The sequence below is a fragment of the Podarcis filfolensis genome, assembly GCF_964270895.1.
Source record: "Podarcis filfolensis genome assembly, chromosome: 14".
Classification (NCBI taxonomy): domain Eukaryota; kingdom Metazoa; phylum Chordata; class Lepidosauria; order Squamata; family Lacertidae; genus Podarcis; species Podarcis filfolensis.
In genome coordinates, this window is record NC_139616.1 from 11,242,620 (window position 1) to 11,265,977 (window position 23,358).

The 23,358-nt window shown below is 45.2% G+C and overlaps 1 protein-coding gene across 1 annotated transcript in view; it reads right to left on the reverse strand.

Annotated features, from left to right (window-relative positions):
* The window catches only part of CYP19A1 (cytochrome P450 family 19 subfamily A member 1), a 41,750-nt gene extending 30,334 nt beyond the window's left edge, over window positions 1-11,416 (reverse strand). Inside the window, exon 1 of the mRNA XM_083586727.1 lies at window positions 11,042-11,416. The gene's annotated coding sequence lies outside the window, so the exon portion shown is untranslated. The remainder of the gene's footprint in view (window positions 1-11,041) is intronic.
* Between the last annotated feature and the right edge of the window lie 11,942 nt (window positions 11,417-23,358).

A 23,358-nucleotide genomic window follows, 5' to 3' on the forward strand; every position in this document is an offset into this window, starting at 1 on the left:
GCCCTCCAGATGTTGCTGCCCTCCAATGCTCATCAGCTCCAGCAAGCTTGGTCAATGGCTAGGGCTGATGGGAGTTGTAGTTCAACAACAACAACAAACCTATGGTTACGTAAAACATACTCAATAAACACAGAAGACGTAACTGGCTGTACTTTTGAATAAACAAGGTATACTATTCATTGTATCAAACTGTAGATTTCAACGGAAGTTTCATAAAGTTCAACGAAAAAAGCGGAAGACCCAGTAGATCAGTTCCACCTGTCTGTTCATAGAGTCCAATAATCCACATGAAGGGTTGTTACAGTTCCACAGAATCCTTTCACAGAGTCTAAGACAAGGTTTTTCCGGAATATTAGCCTTGTTTCGCCATCCTAAGCTTCATCAATAGAACAGGCTCATATGTAAGATTACAGGATATTGGATCTTATAGCATAGTAGTGGTTGCAGTAATAAGTGATTGTTATCAGTCTGTTCTACTGATGAAGCCTAGGAAGGTGAAACAAGGCTGTAACAACCCTTCATGTGTATTATTGGACTCTATGGACAGGTGAATAGACACTTATACATGTATGGACCTTATGTATGAACTGACTAGAGAATGAACTGATCTACTGGGTCTTCTGCTTTTTTCGTTGAACTTGATGAAACTTCCGTTGAAATCTACAATTTGATACAATGAATAGTATACCTCATTTATTCAAAAATAAAAAAGGGACGCGGGTGGCTCTATGGGTTAAACCACAGAGCCTAGGACTTGCTGATCAGAAGGTCAGCTGTTCGAATCCCCGCAATGGGGTGAGCTCCCTTCGCTCGGTCCCTGCTCCTGCCAACCTAGCAGTTCAAAAGCACATCAAAGTGCAAGTAGATAAATAGGTACCGCTCCGGCGGGAAGGTAAATGGCGTTTCTGTGCACTGCTCTGGTTCGCCAGAAGCGGCTTAGTCATGCTGGCCACATGACCTGGAAGCTGTACGCCGGCTCCCTCAGCCAATAAAGCAAGATGAGCGCCACAACTCCAGAGTCGGCCACGACTGGACTTAATGGTCAGGGGTCCTTTTTACAGCCAATTACGTCTTGTGTGTTTATTGGGAGTTGTAGTTCAGCAACATCTGGAGGGCCAAAGGTGCCCCAGAGCAGTGGAGTGTGATGACGACGCCAGCACCACAAAACACAGCAGGAGAGCAGGCATTGCTAGGATACCCACAAATGTCAAAAAAAGAGCAAAAGTATCACTGCCAGATCAGGCATGTGCGCTCTGCGAAGTACTGACAGGCCACCTGAGCCAACCAATAAAGGCAATGGCTCACAGCCATGGAATGAGGAAAAAGTGAATGTTTTACCCATCAAAACAGTGAGAGGTGGGTGTTTTTCAGGTGGGTGGGGCTTCTTCAAAAGGGGATCAGGAGCCAAGCAGAAGTCGTGGTGGGACAACCATGGGTGGTCAGAGGGAGAAGACTGGGAAGAAGAGGGGTCAGAAGCTGAAGGGGTTAGTGAGCTGGGAAAGTCGTGGAAGAGAGATGTCCAGAATCAGAGACATTAATAATAATAATAATAATAATAATAATAATAATAATAATAATAAATAAATAAAAATATATATTATTTATACTCCACCCATCTGGCTGGGTCCCCCCAGCCACTCTGGGCGGCTTCCAACAAAACACTAAAATACAATAACCTAGTAAACATTAAAGGCTTCCCTAAACAGGGCTGCCTTCAGATGTCTTCTAAAAGTTTGGTAGTTATTTTTCTCTTTGACATCTGGTGGGAGGGTGTTCCACAGGGCAGGCGCCACTACTGAGAAGGCTCTCTGCCTGGTTGAAGTTGAAGCTGGTGAGTGGGAGGAGGAAGGCCAAAAGCCAGAGATGTGTCAGGGTGGGGAAGAGTCACAGGGTGGTGAGAAGCTCCCCTCCGGCTTGTTTCTCAGAACCAGAAGAGGCATGAAAAGGGTGGAGAAGTGGTTGGCTGCACAGAGGCACAGTCTCTGACTGCTTGGGAAAAACCCTTTGCTCAGCGCTTCCCAGCGGAGAGGTGACGGTGGTTTTCCTTGCTGCATCACCTTTGCTGGGTTGCTGCGCTGTGGGAACCACCGCTTGAGGCTTTGTTTGGCTGCTGGCTGGGCTTTCTGCCTTTGGCTCGGAGGGGCTCAGAAGTCGAACATACCTGTGCTCTGAAAATCCCTTATTTTGGCTGCTGATCCCTTATTTTCGAGGCTGCTGGTCCCTTATTTTCAAATCTGTAAGTTGATAGCTATGCTGCTGACTGGGAGACATAGGTGACAAGTCTCTGGGGCCCTGGGTGCCTGAGCACCCACAAATTTCCCCATGAAGGGGCCGGATTCCCACAGATTTTGGTGGCGGGGCTATGCACGCTACATGGCACCCATGGCTTTGGGCACCCATGGTTGCGGAGTCAAGTTGGCACTCCTACTGGGCGAGATGCCAGCCTAAAACAATGGAAAGGCACCGCTAGTCTGTGTAGACAGTACTGAGACAGATGGACCAATGGTCTGACTCTGTATAAGGCAGCTTCCTTGGTTCCCACTTCTCCCAAAGTTACCTGGGAACTGTAGTTTGTCAAGGGTGCTGGGAATTGTAGTTCAGGGAGTAAAGTACAATTTCCAGGATTCTTTTTCTGAGTGGGGAAATGGTTTTAGATGTATGGTGTGTACAGAGCTTTGGTTCCTCCCTGCTCTCTACATTGGGCTACCTTTGAAGGTGACCCGGAAACTGCAACTAATCCAGAATGCGGCAGCTAGACTGGTGACTGGGAGTGGCCACCGAGACCATATAACACTGGTCCTGAAAGACCTACATTGGCTCCCAGTACGTTTCTGAGCACAATTCAAAGTGTTGGTAAAAAAAAAAAGGTAAAGGTCCCCTGACAGTTAAGTCCAGTTGTGAACGACTCTGGGGTTGCGGTGCTCATCTCGCTTTACTGGCCGAGGGAGCCGACGTTTGTCCGCTGACAGTTTTTCCGGGTCATGTGGCCATCATGACTAAGCTGCTTCTGGTGAAACCAGAGCAGCCCACAGAAACGCCGTTTACCTTCCTGCCTGAGAGGTACCTATTTATCTAGTTGCACTTTGATGTGCTTTCAAACTGCTAGGTTGGCAGGAGCAGGGACCAAACAACGGGAGCTCACCCCGTCATGGGGATTCGAACCGCCGACCTTCCAATTGGCAAGCCCAAGGCTGAGTGGTTTACACCACAGCGCCACCCCTAAACAGCCTCGGTCCAGTATACCTGAAGGGGCATCTCCACCCCCATCGTTCAGCCCGGACTCCGAGGTCCAGCTCTGAGGGCCTTCTGGCAGTTCCCTCACTGTGAGAAGCGAAGTTACAGGGAACCAGGCAGAGGGCCTTCTCTGTGGTGGCGCCTGCCCTGTGGAACGCCCTCCCTTCAGATGCCAAGGAAATAAACAACTACCTGACTTCTGGAAGACATCTGAAAGCAGCCCTGTTTAGGGAAGTTTTAAATGTTTGATGTTTTATCGTGTTTTTATTATTCTGTTGGGAGCTGTCCTTCCCGCTATAAAGCGGTACCTATTTATCTACTTGCACTTAGGAGTGCTTTCGAACTGCTAGGTTCACAGTAAAAGCACAGTAAACGGCGTTTCCGTGTGCTGCGCTGGTGCTGGCTCGCCAGAGCAGCTTCGTCACGCTGGCCACGTGACCCGGAAGTGTCTCCGGAGAGCGCTGGCCCCCGGCCTCTTAAGTGAGATGGGCGCACAACCCTAGAGTCGGACACGACTGGCCCGTACGGGCAGGGGTACCTTTACCTTTACCTGGGAGCTGTCCAGAGTGGCTGGGGAAACCCAGCCAGATGGGTGGACTATAAATAATAAATTATTATTATTATTATTATTATTATTATTATTATTATTATTCCTCCCCTCTTTCCTCCCTCCCGATCTTTCTCTTTGACTTATTTTCTTGCAGCTGTTACTTTTTCTTCCTGCCTCAGCAGAGGAGTCAGAAGGTGCAGTTTGCAGACACAGTCTTACGGAATGATCATGTTGCAGCAACAAACAGCAGCAACCACCCTGAGATTAAGGTCCCTGTCACTCTCTTAGGAACCATTGTACTCCTGCTCCTATTTCATTCAGCACACTGGACAAAATATTGGACTGAGTCATACGTTCAATTAGAGTAAAAAAAAAGTGTGGCTTTTTACTATATTTCCTTTCAAAACACTCTCAGCAAAGTTCAGTCAACAAGTCTAGCTGTACCTTGGACAGAGCTGTCGTGTGTCCCCATGGGGAATAGTTTTTCCCTGCTGATATTTTTGAGGTTATTTGCAATAACCTGAAGTCACAAGAGTGATGCTCCACACACACCCCGTCCCATTTGAATGGGAGTTAAAATAGTTCAGACCGAACCTAATCTAGCTAACCCAAGGAGCGGCCAAAAAACGAAAGGGAAAGTTTGACGGAGAGGGAAAACAGGAAGGAAAAAAAGTGGGTCTAGGTCTGCTGAATCAAACTTCTCCCCTTTCTCTAGCCCCCACTGCTCTGGCTGCTACGGTTTCCAAACTTTTATTTATTATTTATTTATTCAATACAATTTATACCCTGCTTGACTGTAAAAAGAAGAAAGGGGGCGGGGGCTGGAAACCCTCAAAACGGTTTCCAAAAAAGAAGAAGAGAGAAAGCAACAAAATTATCAATAAGAAAAATTAGCAACAATGAAGTAAGGCTTTCGAAATGGAATCACAGAACTGTGAAGGGACCCTGAAGATCATCTAGCCCCCTGCAATGAAGGAATATACGCAGCTGCCCCGAATGGGAATCGAACCTGCAACCTTGGCATTATCAGCACCACCCTCTAACCAACTGAGCTATCCTAACATTACTCTAAAAACAGATTAAAACTCGCGGCAACTTTCTTAACATCTGGGCAGGCTTGTCTAAAGAAAATATAAATATGTGTGTGTATATATATAGCAGGTACTGAAAAGTGTACAGTGATATCAATAGGCAGGGAGTTCCAAAGATGCTGCCACACAAAACGATCAAGTTATTACAAATTTGAAACAGGTATTTCTGTGGTACTTGTAGCAGTGCCAGTTCTGCCAATCACCTTGCCAGCAAAGGTCCGTATAGTAAAAGCTATGGTTTTCCCAGTAGTGATGTATGGAACTGAGAGCTGGACCATAAAGAAGGCTGATCACTGAAGAATTGATGCTTTTGAATTTTGGTGCTTGAGGAGACTCTTATGTATGGAACTGAGAGCTGGACCATAAAGAAGGCTGATCACTGAAGAATTGATGCTTTTGAATTTTGGTGCTTGAGGAGACTCTTGAGAGTCCCATGGACTGCAAGAAGATCAAACCTCTCCATTCTGAAGGAAATCAGCCCTGAGTGCTCACTGGAAGGACAGATCGTGAAGCTGAGGCTCCAATACTTTGGCCACCTCAAGAGAAGACTCCCTGGAAAAGACCCTGATGTTGGGAAAGATTGAGGGCACAAGGTGAAGGGGACGACAGAGGACGAGATGGTTGGACAGTGTTCTCAAAGCTACCAGCATGAGTTTGACCAAACTGCGGGAGGCAGTGGAAGACAGGAGTGCCTGGCGTGCTCTGGTCCCTGGGGTCACGAAGAGTCAGACACGACTAAACGACCAAACAACAACAACAACAACATATCTACTAAGGCAGTCTTCATTCATACTTCTGTATATTGGCCTGGAATCTTTTGTTGAAGGTCCAGTTGAGAAACATTTTTAAATTAAAATAATAGGACTGCGTCCTAAGGACATGTAGCTGGGCTACAGACAGGAAGGGAAAGGGGTGGAGTATAAATTTCCAAGTAGCAGCCAACAATCACAATAGCTTAAGTGGCTATTATTTACAGAACACAGAGCTGTTAAGTGAGGGACACAACATGCCGCTCAGATACCTAGGATAATATAGGGGTAATTGCTTCCCTTTTAAAGGAGAATGGTACAAAATGAGGATTTGCAGGATGTTCTGTCTTGAGTCGTTAATTCCACTGTGATACATTTCCACCTCTCCTCTCCCAAAGCACATCCTACAATGCCAGCTTTGTTACTTTTCAGAAAAAGAAGACCAAAAACAGCAATCATCAAAAGTAGCTTCCAGAATAGATGGTAATTTCACATTGCACCTTTCGCCCTCCATTCAACAGCTTTTTGAAGGAGAACAGTGGGGACATCAGCTCAAAATAGCCATCAAATGGAGCAATTGGTACCCTGCATCTCTGTTTATTGTGGGGTTTTTTGAGAGGGAGAAAATCTGTTCTGTGTGACCCTCCCTTTGCACACTGTAACATTATTTTGCAAAATCCCATTCTGTTGCTTCCAAGAGCTGCCTTAAAAGTTAGGGAAGCAAAATAAAAATACACTTAAGTTTTCAAAGGTGCTTGGTGGGGGTGGGGGAGAGAATGAAATATTTTATTAAATTTCGCCGAGGCTCAAGCTACATTTCCCATAGAATTGAATGGTCCTTTCCTATGTTGGAATGCTGCATGGAGAAAAAGGCTGGCTAACTCTCTGCTTTCTCTGCTCTAAGTCACCCTCCCAAATATGCTCTATCTCACTGTCCCAAAATGACTGGTTAATCATGGAATCAGAGAGCTGGGAGGAACTTCAGAAGTCTTCTAGCCTAACCTTCGGTGCATGGAGGAAATCTACATGGAATCATAAAAATACAGAGTTGGAAAGGGTACCAAAGAAACTCACTGATTTTTAACTAGTCTGTAATTTTGTATTTTAATAGTTTCTGTAAAGGCAGATGCTTCCAAGCCTACTCCATCACAACGAAGGGTAGCACAACTTTTGTCACACTTTCAGTTTCTTTACTTGCCTGATTAGGAATTTGAGGGACCAAATGGATGGAACGTCAGTCAAATCGCCAAGAAAATCTCCACGTCTAATGACACAAGAACCAGTACAAAGTCTGCGGTAGAGCGCACTAGCCAAACGTTCAAATGTGTCACCATCTGTTAACCCCCCAAAATCAGGGAATTTTTCTCACTTACCAGGGACCAGTTCCCTAACTAAAAATGAAGGGAATGAGACCATGGTTAATAAATTCACTTCTGAAATGCTTTCAGATGAAAAGGCAAACAATAAAACTGAGGAAAACTGATGAAACTAAAATGGATGAGGAAAGCGAGGAAAAAGAGAAGGCTGATACTACTTTTGTTACAACAGCTTATGAGAAGGCAAGTGAAATTCAGGAAACCCCTTCAGTTCATCCCAGTTTTGTAGATGGAGCCTGTGGCTCAAACTTGCCAGCTCATCAAATCAGCTTGCCAGATGACAGAAAAGAGCCTTCAGATGACTCTAGAAAGGCTGGGTTGAAAGATCTTCCTTTAGGTAGCATGGAACTTGACCAGATTGATTCAAAAGGTGTTAATACCACTTCTGCCAAATCAGAAGCAGAAGGGTTTCGTGGTACATGCTGGTTGATGGAATATGAGAGCCATATGGAGAAAGTGAGGTCCCTCAAGCTTGAGGGAGGGGGCAAGCCAGGTGTGTGTGTGTGTGTGAGAGAGAGAGAGAGAGAGAGAGAGGGAGAGAGAGAGAACTAGATTTCATCCCATACTGCAAATCCAGCTGATTTGGGGTGTCTTGTGCAACAAACTCACTCCTCCCCCCCACACACCAAAAAAATCAGAGTTTTTGCATTAAGGATGGATAAATGCACTGAAGTGTGTAGAATAACTGTTGCTTGTTGCAATGTCTCACCTCCCTACAAAGAAATCAGAATGAATGCTCAGTCATTAACCAATGCCATCTACAGTCATACATCATGTTACGTTTGCTTCACGTTACGATTTTTCAGGTTGCGTCCCGTGGCGACCCAGAAGTACAGGAAAGGGTTACTTCCATGTTTTGCCGCTCGCGCATGCACACAAGTGCCAAATCGCGCTGCGCACCTGCGCAGATACGGTGCTTCGGGTTGCGGGCTTTTCATGTTGCGAACAGGCCTCCAGAATGGATCCCGTTCACAACAAGAGGTACCACTGTGCTCTCCCAGCAAACAGATCCAGAGGGATGAACAACCAACAGTTCAACTGGAAGCAACTACAGGATCACAGAACTGTAGAGTTGGAATGGACCCCACCCCCCCAACAGCCGTCTAGTCCAACCCCCTGCAATGAAGGAATCACAGCTAAAAAAAAAATAAAAAATCCTTGACAAAGATTAATTCAACCCATTAAAAAACCTTCAAAGAAGGAGAGTCCACTTCATTGAGAGTCTGCTTCCCAGGTAGACTCTCAAACAGCTCTAACCATCAAAAAATTCTTCCTGTTTGGTTGGAATCTCCTTTCTCGCAAACGGAAGGAAGTTTGAGAGAGTGAGAGGATGCTGGGATTGATAAACTGTTTACAGTGAGGGGGAAAGTATTTGATCCCCTGCTAACTTTGCCTGTTTGCCCTCTGACGAAGAAATGACCAGTCCATAATTTACAAAAGATGACTTAGTACTTGGTGGCAGAAGCCTTGTTGGCAATTACAGAGTCAGATGTTTTTTGTAGGTTGCACACATCTCAGGAGGTATTTTGTCCCACTCCTCTTTGCAGATCGTCTCCAAGTCAGTAAGATTTTGAGGCTGATGTGTAGCTACTTGAACCTTCAGCTCCCTCCACAGATTTTTGATGAGATTAAGATCAAATACTTCTTTCACTCATTATAATGCACATCAATCTCTGACTTTTGTCTTCTGGGTTTCTGGGGTTTTTCCTGTTGTTATTCTGTCTCTCACAGCTATAATAAACCTACCATTAAAAATATGGACTGGTCATTTCTTTGTCAGAGGGCAAATGGGCAAAGTTAGCAGAGGATCAAATACTTTCCCCCTTCACTGTATATGTAAATCTCTCTCTCTCTCTGGGGTAGGGGTGGGCAACCTTCAGAGCTTACCTGTCGAGGGCTGCATGGTGCTGGTGTGCAGGGCAAGAGCTAATGATGGGCAGAAACAACAGTGTCCTGGATGAACTAGTCTGTTATAATGGCCACCTGCTAGTCCCTGTTCTCTGTGACTATCTGAAATTAGAATTCAAAATCCTATGCAGAAATGAGCCTCACTGGGATTTCTGGGATTAATCTCAAAATTCAATGCACTTTTTTTTTTAACTACAGCAGACCCATGCATTTGCTGTCCTGGAAACCGAGGGAAAGTAATTCCTTTCTGACTTTAGTGTGCTATACAGACACACTTGGTATAGAAGCCTACCAGTTTGTCCTAATGCAGCTGAGCAGTCTATTCCCCAAGCCATGCAACCAGAAAAGAAGGTTTTGTTTAAATTATGTTTATGAAATAAATTACTCTTTGAAAGTACATAAGAAGATAAACACTTCTGAAAGCCAGGAAAAATAAGGAGGGAAGGAATTTGGGTGGAAAGGGGAAATGGGGCAACTTTGGGTAGTTCAGGGGCAACAACAAAAAAATGAAGCTTTTCTTCTTTTGGCAAACCAAGGTTTCCTAATAAAATGCATTTTTAAATGTTATTTTCACAAATATATGCATTTTTGGGCACACAGCCCCCAGTATACACATTCTTGTATGCATTCCTTGGCTGGAGAACTGCATTGCAAAATTCGGAGAAGTGTGACTTCTGAAGAGTGGCTGCATTTCGATTTGTGTATTGTTTTCGAAAATGTGAGTGATGTATAGTAGGTTTGCTGTTAAATGCCATCTGAATTGATTTTGCCCCCCATCCCTACCTGCCCTCTAGGGAGTTATTGTGGGTCTGTTGATTTGCTGCTTCTTAGGAAGTGTCTCCCTCCAGTTAGGCTCACTTTTATACTTGTAAATAAAACTTACAGATTGCAGAGCTACCTTAAGTCCACCTTAGAAGAAACCCTGGGAAGTGCTACCTCTCTAGACTACATCGCTGGTCGGAGAAGTGGAGAAGAACACATTAACAATACAACAGAGTTTATATCTCATGTACATGGCTGGTTTTCCAAATAGCAAAAAATATTGCCAAGGCATTTAATAATCCACAAAGTGCTCTCTCTCTCCCCCATCTGAATCTGGGTTCTGTCACTATATCCGAAAACTTCTTTTTCTTTGTTCAAAACAGATGATCATCAACACCTCTCCTTCCTTCCCCAAATCAACATAGAACAGTATCAACAGAATGCAAAGCAACTCAGGGATTGAATGCAATTTTTTTTGCAACATTCTAGGGAGCTATCAGGCATGGTAGCCCCTGACAGAATTATTTCTTTTAAAAGAATAACCTTTGGGTTCGCCCCTTGGTATTTAAATGAATATCTAGGGTGTGAAACCCATGGAAACATATGAAAACAAGGAGAGAGAACATACATTTCGGAACAACAAAACAAACTTCTTTTTAAAACAACAAAAAGGGAAGAGCAAATTTCATTTAAGGGGCTGACTGAGGAATTTCTCTTTTCCAGTAAGCTGACTCAAAGTGTTAAAAAAGAATATCAAATTAAAAATAGGCTTGTAGGTCTTGCCAATGTCATCAGTGGAGAGTCACCAAATCATTCATCCCTCCAGTTCAGCTACAGGTAATTCTTTTGCATGAAGGTCTTTTAAATTTATCAGCTTGGTCAATTAAGTTCTCCTTGCAGAAGCTGAACCTCTCACCCCCCCTGTCTAATTTGGAGTAACAAAAACCAACCCAAATTTCAACACGATCAACAAAGAAAAGCTTCTTCCTTTTGGGTGATGGAAATAATGGAAAAAGTAATGAAGTAGAGAAGCAAGTTTGCCTTGGGAAGCAGTCACCCTGTTGCTCTAGCATGCCACACCATTAAAAGTTACAGAAATAGCCTTCTTTTGCTGCTTCTCTCAGCTCAAGAAGATTTAAGCCCAAAGCAAGTTTGGAGGGAAATTCTGATCTTCACTGAGTTACAATAACTACAGTTGTTCAGGCAGGGGGAAAAGGTATCTCCCCCCGTAAAAAAAAACACCCACCCCCAGATACATTGAGATGAAGGCAACTCAATAAATAACCCACAATCAAAACTCCAATACTTTTTCATATTAGTTTTTCATCCCACTATAACACATGTTAAAATAGAAAAGTTTAATAAAGTTACCTGGCTGTTTTCTCACTTCCGTTTTCTAGGTTCTGCTCTGGAAGTCAGGTGCAATAGTTAAATGATGTGTGTGGTCTTTCAAAAGATCAGAAAAGATTTCCTGGTGATCACTCTTTTTGTAGCATCTTTTCCTGTCTCTCCTTTTTTTTTAAACTAAAGGTACTCCTTGTTGCTAAGAGATGGGTTGCTAAGAGATTTTTGTGTATGAGGAGGTGGCAGGTCAGGGGGCTATGCAACCCCAAAGAGAATTTTGTAAATTAACCTCTCTAGCAGGATGTACTTAAGCCCCTGCCCCAAAATCCACTGGCGGTGGATTAAAAAAGGAATCCAACTGAAAAGAAATTAACCTGTTTGAATGCTCAGTGGCTTGACGAATGGGTGAGGGAGCTACAAGAGATAGTTTGGCGAAGAGCAACGATACGCTGTTAGTTAGGCAAAAACTTTGATGCTAGGCATCACAATGTGAAGATGAAGGTGAAATGAGACTTAGGATTCACGTGGCAATTGCAAACTTGAATGTAGCAATCCTGGCCATCGCTCCCTGTCTGGTTATATAGCCTGGAAGATGTGCTATCATTACATGGGGCGTTTCCTTGCCCTGTGAAGGGGAAATGGAATGGAGAGTAGCATCCCAACATGATAGTGTGGTACCTCAGGTTACAGATGCTTCACGTTACAGACACTTCAGGTTACAGACTCTGCTAAGCCAGAAATAGTACCTCGGGTTAAGAACTTTGCTTCAGGATGAGAACAGAAATCACGTGGTGGCGGTGCGGTGGCAAGCGGGAGGCCCCATTAGCTAAAGTGGTACCTTGGGTTAAGAACAGTTTCAGGTTAAGAACGGACTTCCAGTGTTCAATGAGCATTTGACAACAAACCACAGAGCAATGGAAGCTTAAAACTCTTTAAACTAGCTCATAATCTGTCCAGAAGAGCACTCCTATCTTTTGCATGTGTCAGGCAGACAAAACATAACTGCCAGCCCTAATGTGCATAATGCATAACTGGGGGAAACACACAAGGACATGAAGTAGGGCTGCTGTTTGTGTGGCCTGGGGAGGGATCACAAGGGCCAGATGGAAAAGTACAAAGGGCCTGCACTAGATTCTCGATTGTTGTTGTTGTTTATACAGTAGTGGGACACGGGTGGTGCTGTGGTCTAAACCACTGAGCCTCTTGGGCTTGCTGATCGGAAGGTCGGCGGTTCGAATCCCTGCAGCTCTGTGGTTTAACCCACAGAGCCACCCATGCCCCAAAAGTGGCATAAAGGTAAAGGGACCCCTGACCATTAGGTCCAGTCGTGACCAACTCTGGGGTTGTGGCGCTCATCTCGCTTTATTGGCCGAGGGAGCTGGTGTACAGCTTCCGAGTCATGTGGCCAGCATGAGTAAGCTGCTTCTGGCGAACCAGAGCAACGCACGGAAACGCCATTTACCTTCCCACCTGAGCGGTACCTATTTATCAACTTGTACTTTGACATGCTTTCGAACTGCTAGGTTGGCAGGAGAGGGGTCCTTTACCTTTACCTTATACTGAGCACTGTGCATGCTCGGAATGCACACATCTGATGTGATCCAGGGCATGATCCTGCACTTTGGACTGACCCCAATGCAGGCCAATCTGGGACCGTCCTGACCTGCACCAAGGCCCTGAATAGATTTGGGGTCTGACCCTAATGCTAAATTAGGATTTAACTAAGCATGCAGTCAGGAGACGGGAGGAGGAAGAGGGAGATGCTGTGTTTCCTCTCCCCACCCATGGCTGCACTGCAGGGAACAGGATTGAATCTTGTGCTCACCAGCTGGTGAACGGAGAATTCAGTCCTGCCAAGTGCCGCTCTGGCAGGGAGTTCTCTGCTGGGGAAGCAGAACTTGCGGGCGCTGCCTGCCTCTCCTTCTCCACCCCCTCCCTCCCTGACCACCCCACTTTTGTCTGCCCCGAATCACTCTGGTTGGGCATTCTATCTCAATCTGATTTGGCTGCTTCAGCCCAAACTGGTTTGGATTCAGGCTTCAGATCATCTCCATGTACAGCCTCCTATTATTTCACTGCTCTTGCGCAAATATTTGTAGAAAAACCCTTCACCGCTGCTATACTGCAGCAATCATTCCCGGGATCCACACACAGCGGTAGCAGCCGAGACAAACTTTTCTAAAAATAGGCAGCACGGCAGCTGTAGAAAAATTGTTTGGTGGCCCAGGGCAATTGTTGGTCTTGCATTCCCTTTGTAGAAGTTCTGCATTTACTTATCAGTACAAACTCTTTTGCATTCAAACCACTATGCCACAACGAGAATGCGAATGTGTCTCGTAAGGTCAGCATCAAAGCGGTTAAATAATGCGAAATATTTTATTTCTTTATTTTTATAATGAAACTTGATTCAGTGAAGACTTCTTTCATGCCAAAAGAATTCCTGGAACTTTGTATAATGAAATCGGAATAACTGGCACTGTTGTTTGTGACAATGATCTCTAGGTTGGACGCTAAACATTCTTCACCCTGTGTAGGCTTTTGAATGAATTAACAAAGTTCTTTTTTATGCCATTTAAAATGAGGTAAGTCTTGTCGAAATTGACAATGGACCTTTGTGGAGGGAGGATGCAAAATGCTTTCTAGAGCAGCAAGCAGAGTATTTTCCTTTTCCATGACACCCCACAGTTCTTTATAACTACATCTAAAAAGAAACTTCTTTTTCTGCATGACTACTGTCTTGGGTGTTAGGGAAGAGGTAGTACCTCTGGTGGGGGAGATGCCATACTCCTTTTGGGGGTAATTTATCCACCTTCGGTCCCCACCCTGCACTCAGCTCTCACCTGTGACTCCTAGAAGCTGTAAGCATGTGACAGAGGCCACATCCTGGGAAATGGCTTTGGCTGGCTGGCTAAACCAGGTGAGAGTAGCCGGTGTATCTCAAAACCTTTCAGTTAGGGACTTTGCTTGCATGTGAAGGCAGGCTCTGGTGAATTGAGCGGGCAAGACCAATAGTGGATCCAACAGTCAAGAAGACGGTTTCTGCACATGCTGTAGAGGGAAGCGAGGGGCAGATGGGGCTTGCCAACCTGGAAAGGTAGCCCATCTAGGTGAAGGAAAACTCTTATCCTATACCTCCACTGCCTTGCGGGTTATCTTCAGGAGAAGAAATCCTGCACAAATCCAGAGACCCTAAGATGGTTGGATGGTGCCTTCCATGCCTAATTCCAGCAACTGCTGTAGCTAAACTGCTGCCAAACATATTGCTCTGCTTTCCTTTGGACCATATCAGTGAGGCCGAGAGAGGGGTCTTGTCCTCTGGGCAGCCCAGGACCTCCAGACACACTGCCCAGGTTTGCATTCACTTCGGTGCTGCTAACAGAAGCAGAGCGGGCTGGGAACGTGGCGTATTTTGCTTGTTTATCTACAAATATACAAATAAAGCATGGAATCTCCAGCCAGCGGGCCAGTCTTGGCCCATCGGGAGGTCCATGCCCACCTGCCCATCAGGTGACATCACTGGGTGCCATCCATCAGTCAATGGTCAGGAGCGTGATATTCAACCCTGCTGGGTCCTGCTTTGCCAGTGTGTTTCCTGAGAGTGTTAATCTCAGGTAGTTCCACTGTACTTAGAAGTTCAGATTGTGGTGACCTGGAAGAGGACAATCTCTGTGACAGTCCCTACACTGTGACCTTCCCTTCCCACTTTCATTATGGAGCTTTCATTGCATGCTGAAGATCCACCTCTTTACCCTGGCCTTTCACTCCTGAGATTGATGCTTTTAAGACTCCGCTCTATGCTCTTGAGTGTAATTGAGTTTTAAACTGATTTTTAACATCTTTAAGTTGTTGTAGTCCGCCTTGGGACCTCAGGGTAAATAGTGAGTAAGGAAACGAATCAATCACAACAGCAGCAACTTCAGTGGGATGAAATTGGCACCCATCAAAGTGGTCTGGGAAAGCTGGAGAGAGGATTAATTTGTTTGGCACCTCCACCAAGGTAAGCCATGCAAAAAGTCCAGTGGGTTGATTTGAGTTCTCAAGCATGCATTTGCAATCCTACTGCATGCCCTTCCCACACAGCTATAATTCTCACGCAACCATAACTAGGCTGAAGCCAAGGAGCTCACTCACTGTCACATTTTCATATTTTCTAGTCGGTGAAGCCAAGTGGAAGAGTTTGCGGCAGGAAAGCTGAAGGTGGAACTGATGGAGTGAGAGTTCAAAGGTAATGCAGCTGAGACATCTGATTTGGAAGTCTGCAAAAGAACAGCTTAGGACAAGAATGTGCAGAAGGAAACAGCTGTGGTTTCCTAAAGCCGGGGACCAATCAGGAGAAATCATGAATCAGGAATGCCTCAGAACATACCTGCCCTACAATGTCTCAGCTTGGTGAAGGTGCTGAGATTTCTATTTGAGATGAGTATCCCTGCCTCCCCTTTTTCAGAGCTACAGTTCCTAGATTTGATGGGGAAAGTAAAGGGTTATTAATCCTAGTCTAGGGATGGAAGGATCTGTCACTCTGGGCTCTTCCTTACTTTCCCACTCATAAATTCAGTTCTCCACATTTCCACATTAGTGACCCCCCCCCACTTTTTAAAGAGCAATCATGAAAGTTCATCAACATTTTAGTGCGAATTCTCCAAAATTTCTCCTAATATTCTGTTGTGCATGATTTTGCCTAATGTACACATATTTGCAAAGCAATCTATCCTAATGAAATGCATTCTTGTACAGTGGTACCTCGGGTTACATACGCTTCAGGTTACATACGCTTCAGGTTACAGACTCCGCTAACCCAGAAATAGTGCTTCAGGTTAAGAACTTTGCTTCAGGATGAGAACAGAAATCGTGCTCTGGCGGCACAGTGGCAGCAGGAGGCCCCATTAGCTAAAGTGGTGCTTCAGGTTAAGAACAGTTTCAGGTTAAGAACAGACCTCCGGAACGAATTAAGTACTTAACCCGAGGTACCACTGTATGTCATTTTCACTAACATATGCATTTTGATGGATGTTTTACTCTAGTAAATGCCTTTTTGTAAACATTGCTTGGCTGGAGAACCATATTGCAAAATTCAGCAGAGCAATTAATTTTGAAGAGACAGCTGTGTTTCAGTTCACGTATTCTTTCAGTAAGTGTGAATTAGGTAAGTTCATCTTTAAATGCCAACTGAATCGAATTCCTCCCCCATCCCTATCCTAATTTGAAGAGCAGATACGCCCTGAGAATATATTTTGATATCTTGCTTGAGGTTTTATAACTGCAGTTCCTGCTCTTGGCTGAAGATCATGCCAAAAGGACGAGCTGTGAAACCAGCTGGTAACCTTTTCCTTAAACCCAGTAGTTTCACTGTGTAAGGGATGGAATTAAAATTGGCATTATTGCTTTCTCTTAAAAAGAGAGAGAAAAAAGAAACATGTTGTTCAGTTCAAGAGGTGTTCTCCAATGCCTAATTCAAAGCATAATAGGACCCCATCAGTACTAGGAAAAGCGAATTGGGTTAAATTGGCCTCTTTTATGGCTTTCTTCCCTGTATCACACTTAAATGCTTCCTTTCAGCAGAGAAGTTAATATATCACATCATTATGACATATTGTATTATTATGTACTCCCTGCACCCTCTGATGGACACCCAAGCCAACCTCATACTGAGTTAACAAGTCTGTGCTTTCAGACCACAGGATCAAATGCTCCGTACAATTTTTCCCTGCACATAGAAAAGTAGGGTATCAGGAAGGCCCACCCAGACATGTGACATCCCCACACACTTGCAGATTGAATGTCAAATTAAATGTGACAAAAAATAATAATCTGTGACTGGATCCATGATGGGATCTTCTGACATCTTTCTTTTATAGGCTTAAAAGCCGCCATCTTTACAAGCACTCGGATTGGGCTCAGTGCAGCAGCCCAGGGGTGGGGTGGGATCTTGTGGGGTGGGTGGAGGGTTTTTTTAACCCTCTTTTCTTTCATTTTCCTGATAGGCAGCAGGTACCTCCAGGTTGTCAGTATTTTGCAGGAGGGATTCAGACATATTCCGGGAAGTTTAGGTAAAGGTAAAGGGACCCCTGACCATCAGGTCCAGTCGTGGCCGACTCTGGGGTTGCGGCGCTCATCTTGCTTTATTGGCTGAGGAAGCCGGCGTACAGCTTCCTGGTCATGTGGCCAGCATGACTAAGCCGCTTCTGGCGAACCAGAGCAGCACACCCCGTCACAGGGATTCGAACCACCAACCTTCTGATCAGCAAGCCCTAGGCTCTGTGGTTTAACGCACAGCGCCACCCATGTCCAGGAAGTTTAGGTCTGGGCAATTAAAGTGGAAAAAGGCGCTCTAAGTTAAGCCACTTTAAAATAAGAAACAGACTGCAGTTAGGAAAGTGACAACTGAATGCATTGAAATACGAGTGTGGGGTGAATGAAAGATCAACTGTATAAACACCCCAGAAGCAAATGCCCATTGTAATCTAACTTTTCTGCAAACAAATCAGAACAAATGCTCAATAAAAAACAGGGTATCACCTAACCTTCCTGCAAACCTTGGGTAAGCAAGTCAAGATGAATGCTCTATAAAAACTGGACGTAGTCTAGGCTGGTTTAGAAATAGTAATAATAACAACAAGGGACGCGGGTGGCACTGTGGTCTAAACCACTGGGCCTCTTGGGCTTGCTGATCAGAAGGTTGGCTGTTCGAATCCCTGCGACGGAGTGCGCTCCTGTTGCTCTGTCCCAGCTCCTGCCAACCTAGCAGTTCGAAAGCATGCCAGTGCAAGTAGATAAATAGGTACTGCTATGGCGGGAAGGTAAACAGCGTTTCTGTGCACTCTGGTTTCTGTCACGGTGTTCTGTTGCGCCAGAAGTGGTTTAGTCATACTGGCCGCATGACATGGAAAACTGTCTGTGGACAAACAGTGGCTCCCTTGGCCTGAAGAGAATGAGCGCCGCACCCCATAATCACCTTTGACGGGACTTAACCGTCCAGGGGTCCTTTACCATTACCAATAATAACAAACAAACAAACTTCGTGTTGAGTCCCCCCCCCCCCCGAAAAGAAGCACTGGGGATAAGCAATAATAATCATTCCTGGTCATTACTGAGAGAGGTTACTCAAGGCTGTAGCTTTTGACAACAGCCACATATTATCTCTTTGAGTTGGTTCAACCACAAAATATTTCTAGAATACCATTAATTCCTGTACACTTGAATATTTTGTGCACTTAAAAAAAAATCTGCATTAGACTTGTTCCATAATAAAAAGCCTAGAGCTAGATTGGATATTTCTTGGGATTATTTATTAAAGAGGTCAAATATTTCTCAGGCAGAAGCAATTTTCTTCCTAGTATTGTGTGAACACCACTTGGAGAACAAGAAGGACCTCTTTGAGATCTCAGCCAAATGCAGTTAGATCTCATGCACTTGCAAAGACTCCACTTGTCCCAATCTGCCCCCTCTCCAATCAACAGTTGTAAGATTCAGACGTACTTCATGTGACTTTTATGGTACCAAAATTCAGGAGTTCACACTCCTGAATATTTGGGCCTTAAGTGATTTTGTGCTTCTTGTTGTAAAAAACACACAACAGAAAACAAAACAAAACCATCATTACCTCTCCTGTTCAATGTGTGTTTGAAGTTTCCACTGTTCAGCAGTTGTTGTTTTCTCACTTTGCCCCCTTCTTGTTGCAAATTACTTTCAAGCTTCATCGGCACAATGGAGGTCAAAATGACCCATGCCAAAACTTCATACTGAAGCACCAGGTGCATCTTATCCATTCTGTTCCTCTATTATATGCATGGCTTCTTCTTTTTAATCCAAATTCAAGCTCTGATTTACTTCTATGGCCAATAGGTTGACTCAAGATTGGATCTCCTCCCTCTGGACTAATTGTACGTAATTTCTCCTGAAATTAACTCATACCAGGATCATTATTAGGCACTCAGTGGGATGAAATGAATTATCTAGACCAGAGATGAGAAAACTTTGGCCCTCCAGGTGTAGCTGGACAGGTGTAGCTCCCATCAGTCTCAGCCAGCATGGCCAATGTCCCTTTACCAATATTGGGAGAGCCAACAATATTAGCCACCCATGATCTAGACCACCGATGAACAGACTTGGAGGGTTCCATGGAGGTCAGCATCCGGTGGGACTGGCAGGGGAGAAGGCAGGGACCCTCGGGGTGCAATCATGTTGGTGGCCCTAGAAGTCCCATGATTCCAGAGGGTCCTCGTTGATGCTGTGGAGCATTCAGGAAGGTCTGCAGGAAGGTCACAAGCGGTGAAAATCGCTTGGCCAAATGCAGGTAAGAGATCACTTCTGCATCTACGATGTGGCAGTGATTATGGCAGATGCCCCCAATGGATCAGAGGTGAGACCATATTTCAGGTGTCCTGGTCCCAAGCAGTGCAGGGCTTAATGCACCAGAACCAGCAAGTTCCACTTGGCCCAGCAGTTAATTGGCAGCCAGTGCAATTCTTTCAGCAAGACAGCAATACCAGACCCTCCAAGTATCCCTATTTTCCAGGGACAGTCACGGATTTACAGAAGCCATTATGGTTTCTGATTTGATCCCGGAATGCTCTGCTCTTCCTTAAATGTAAAGGACCCCTGACCATTAGGTCCAGTTGTGACTGACTCTGGGGTTGCGGCGCTCATCTCGCTTTATTGGCCAAGGGAGCCGGCGTATAGCTTCCGGGTCATGTGGCCAGCATGACTAAGCCGCTTCTGGCGAACCAGAGCAGTGCACGGAAACGCCATATACCTTCCCGCCGGAGTGGTACCTATTTATCTACTTGCACTTGGACTTGCTTTCGAATTGCTAGGTGGGCAGGAGCAGGGACCAAACAATGGGAGCTCACCCCATCGCAGGGATTCGAACCGCCGACTTTCTGATTGGCAAGCCCTAGGCTCTGTGGCTTAGACCACAGCGCCACCCGCATCCCTATATAAATAATTATAAATAGTATTATTATTATTATGGAATAGGACGTCCCTATTTTCATCCGAGAAATGTTGGAGGGTATGCAGTATCTTGCCCCAGTGAGCAGTTGAGCTGCAGCTTTCAGACCAACCTCAAAGGCAGTCCCACATCATGAATGTACATTAAAGGGGCAGGGTAAGGCCCTCACAGTAAAAACTGTTGTGGCATCCACATCAAACAAAATTCTGATCCTTGGAGAATCCTGTCCCTGGGGTTGCACTGCATCTTGCTTAACTGGATTGTGACCAATAGAAACCCTGTGCCTTTGATTTTGTGCTGGCTGAGGCACCTGCCCATTTGAAGCTCTGCTAAAATGCCTGGCTCCTTTCCCACAGCTTGCCAAACAGATGCACACCAGCAAGGCTATCTTGGTTCGAGCCCAAACTCCGCAGCATTTTTTCTTGGTGACCCAGAGTTGAAAGGCTCTCTATCTCATTGTCATCCCTTGGACATTCCCCACCATTGGTCTTCGCATGCAGGAATGTTGACATTTTGATTTCCGTCTCCTACTCCTGCCTCTTCCTTGCTGAACTGGCACACGAGAGGAAAATGCTACTTAGAAGCTGCCTTTATCACCCTTTGCCTGCAGAGAAGGGGCTGCTGCTGTTAACTTTGCAGCTGCAAAGAATATCCTGGTTTGAGCCAAACAGCTGCAGAACCATCTGCAGAACAAATAAGCGGTCCTTTCACAAGCTTCCTCTCTTCGGTACTCCCTCGCTGAACATTTCTTCAAAACATGTTCCAGTGGCGTGGAAGAGGAAAGACGAGTGCCAGGCTTATCTCCTTGGGTACTAAGCAAACAAAAACATGACCTGTCTCCATCTTCCCTGAATCATTAATCTTGAGATGCAAGCAAGACTTGAGTTTGTGTCATCCAGAGGCAGATGTTTGAACCACTTACAGACAGATCTCTTAGAAAGTTTCTTTGAATGCCTACATTTCCAACCCCAAATGGGTGGACAGGAAGCAGGTGGGGGGAGATACAGGTGGTGCCTTTTCAGGATCAACATGGCTACATCTGTGAAGGTGGTCCATGGGAAGGGTTTTCTAGCAGCACTTCAGAACTTTTCTGTCATTTCTCAAGGCAGACAGAAAAACACTTGGCTTTGCTTGCTTTTGTTTCCCAATGACTCTTCAAGCCGGCTAGCCAGGGCATTGCTGCGCAGATGGGAAAACTTCAATCAACGCCGTCTCTTGCTCAAAAAGTTGTTGGTTGGCACATCAACCACAAATATAAGGGGAAGGAAGGAAGCAGTTTCTACCCAACAGGTTGCTTCTGCCTTCTAGTGCTAAGGCACTGAGATAAATCTACAAGCACTTGACTCTTAGTTTAAATTTAAGCCTATTTAACTGCTTGTGTTTAGGTTCTGGTGGTTCTACATTGATTCTCCTCCCTCCTGGTATATATTTCCCCTTGCACTCCCCTCTCTGATTCTCTGATTGGCTGGGGCCAGGCCTGGACCTATATCTCCACTGAAGCTTCTACATCAGTTGTCCAAGGTCACAAGTGAAATAAGTCAATTTCTCCCCTTTTACCCCTAAAAAGCAAACTTAAGGACACAATTATTTCTTCCTGGCCCCGTGCAGTTTGCTTTTCGTAAGGACAAACTGATCCGATTTGCACTTTCCGAAGCACTACCGGCCTTCAAAACCCCAGTCTCCTTCAAATTTTGCAATGCAGTTCTCCAGCTGAGTAAAATGCTTGCACTAGGATGTGCATTTGTGTAATGTGTGCATAAAGATGCACACACGAGTGAAAATATTGTACAAAAATTCATTTTAATAGGGGAGATTGCATTGAAGAATGGAAATATTGGGCAAAATTGCACAGAGAAATGCATATCTTAACAGGAATCGGCATGTTCCCCCATATGAACTCCCAACTAACTTCACAATATCCTGTTGGCAAAGATGAAGAAAGACGACATTCCTTGAGGAGATGGTGAGGGGAAACAACGCAAGTTGACAAGAAGTCCTCTGCTGAGAAGTGGTTTCAGGACTTCTCCTGCCCATGGTTTTCCCGCTTCCTCCTGGCTTCTTGTGGAGCAAGCAGGCTCTTGCCTGAAGACAGGGAAGCCTCTTCCTCTATTGCTTAGCAGTGACTCCAAGTTTTTCATGGCATCCTCATTCCCCTGTTCATTTTTTCCTTCTTCACACACACCAAGAGGCCATCCCATTTCATCTGCAAAGCAACCCTGTGGAGTGCATTCAAATGAATGGCTATCAACCAAAGACTGGAGCAAACCACATGGCTGAGGACTTGGAAACCAGAGCTCCCAACTCCAAAATTGTTGTTGTTTAGTCATTTAGTCGTGTCCAACTCTTCGTGACCCCATGGACCAGAGCACACCAGGCACTCCTGTCTTCCACTGCCTCCCGCAGTTTGGTCAAACTAATGTTGGTAGCTTTGAGAACACTGTCCAGCCATCTTGTCCTCTGTCGTCCCCTTCTCCTTGTGCCCTCCATCTTTCCCAACATCAGGGTCTTTTCCAGGGAGTCTTCTCTTCTCATGAGGTGGCCAAAGTATTGGAGCCTCAGCTTCAAGATCCGTCCTTCCAGTGAGCACTCAGGGCTGATTTCCTTCAGAATGGATAGGTTTGATCTTCTAGCAGTCCATGGGACTCTCAAGAGTCTCCTCCAGCACCATAATTCAAAAGCATCAATTCTTCAGCGATCAGCCTTCTTTATGGTCCAGCTCTCACTTCCATACATCACTACTGAGAAAACCATAGCTTTAACTATACGGACCTTTGTCGGCAAGGTGATGTCTCTGCTTTTTAAGATGCTGTCTCCAATAATATAACACTCAAATTTCGACCTGTCATTGGCTGGCAAGTGGCTCTCTTCTTAGATTCCTTCCCTACTTGACAGATTGAGTGAACCATTCCACCTCACACCCCTGTTTCCTCATGTGGAGTACAACTCTCATCACCTGAAGGGATGTGACCATTTTGCCGTGTATTCTGCCTCCCATCCTACCATACGTATGTTATGGAGGTTTCACCGCAATTTTTACCACATATGTCGTCAACTTCTCCCTACAACAGAACTGGATCTGGTCAAAGAGCCAGCCAGATGCAGAACTGGCCCACCCTCTGCGAGGCATTTGGGCAGGTGATTCAAATGTTAAGCTGTGGGAGAATCTGACAACCTAAAAGCAACACAGCAGGCTAATAATTTGATTATAACACTAAATTGTATCTTCTGTGGGAGAAGGCAGAGTCTAGTCTCTGATTTTAGTGCTATGCTCTCACAGCTCTAGGGATGTGGGTGGCGCTGTGGGTTAAACCACAGAGCCTAGGACTTGCCAATCAGCAGGTCGGCAGTTTGAATCCCCGCGACGGGGTGAGCTCGCATTGCTCGGTCCCTGCTC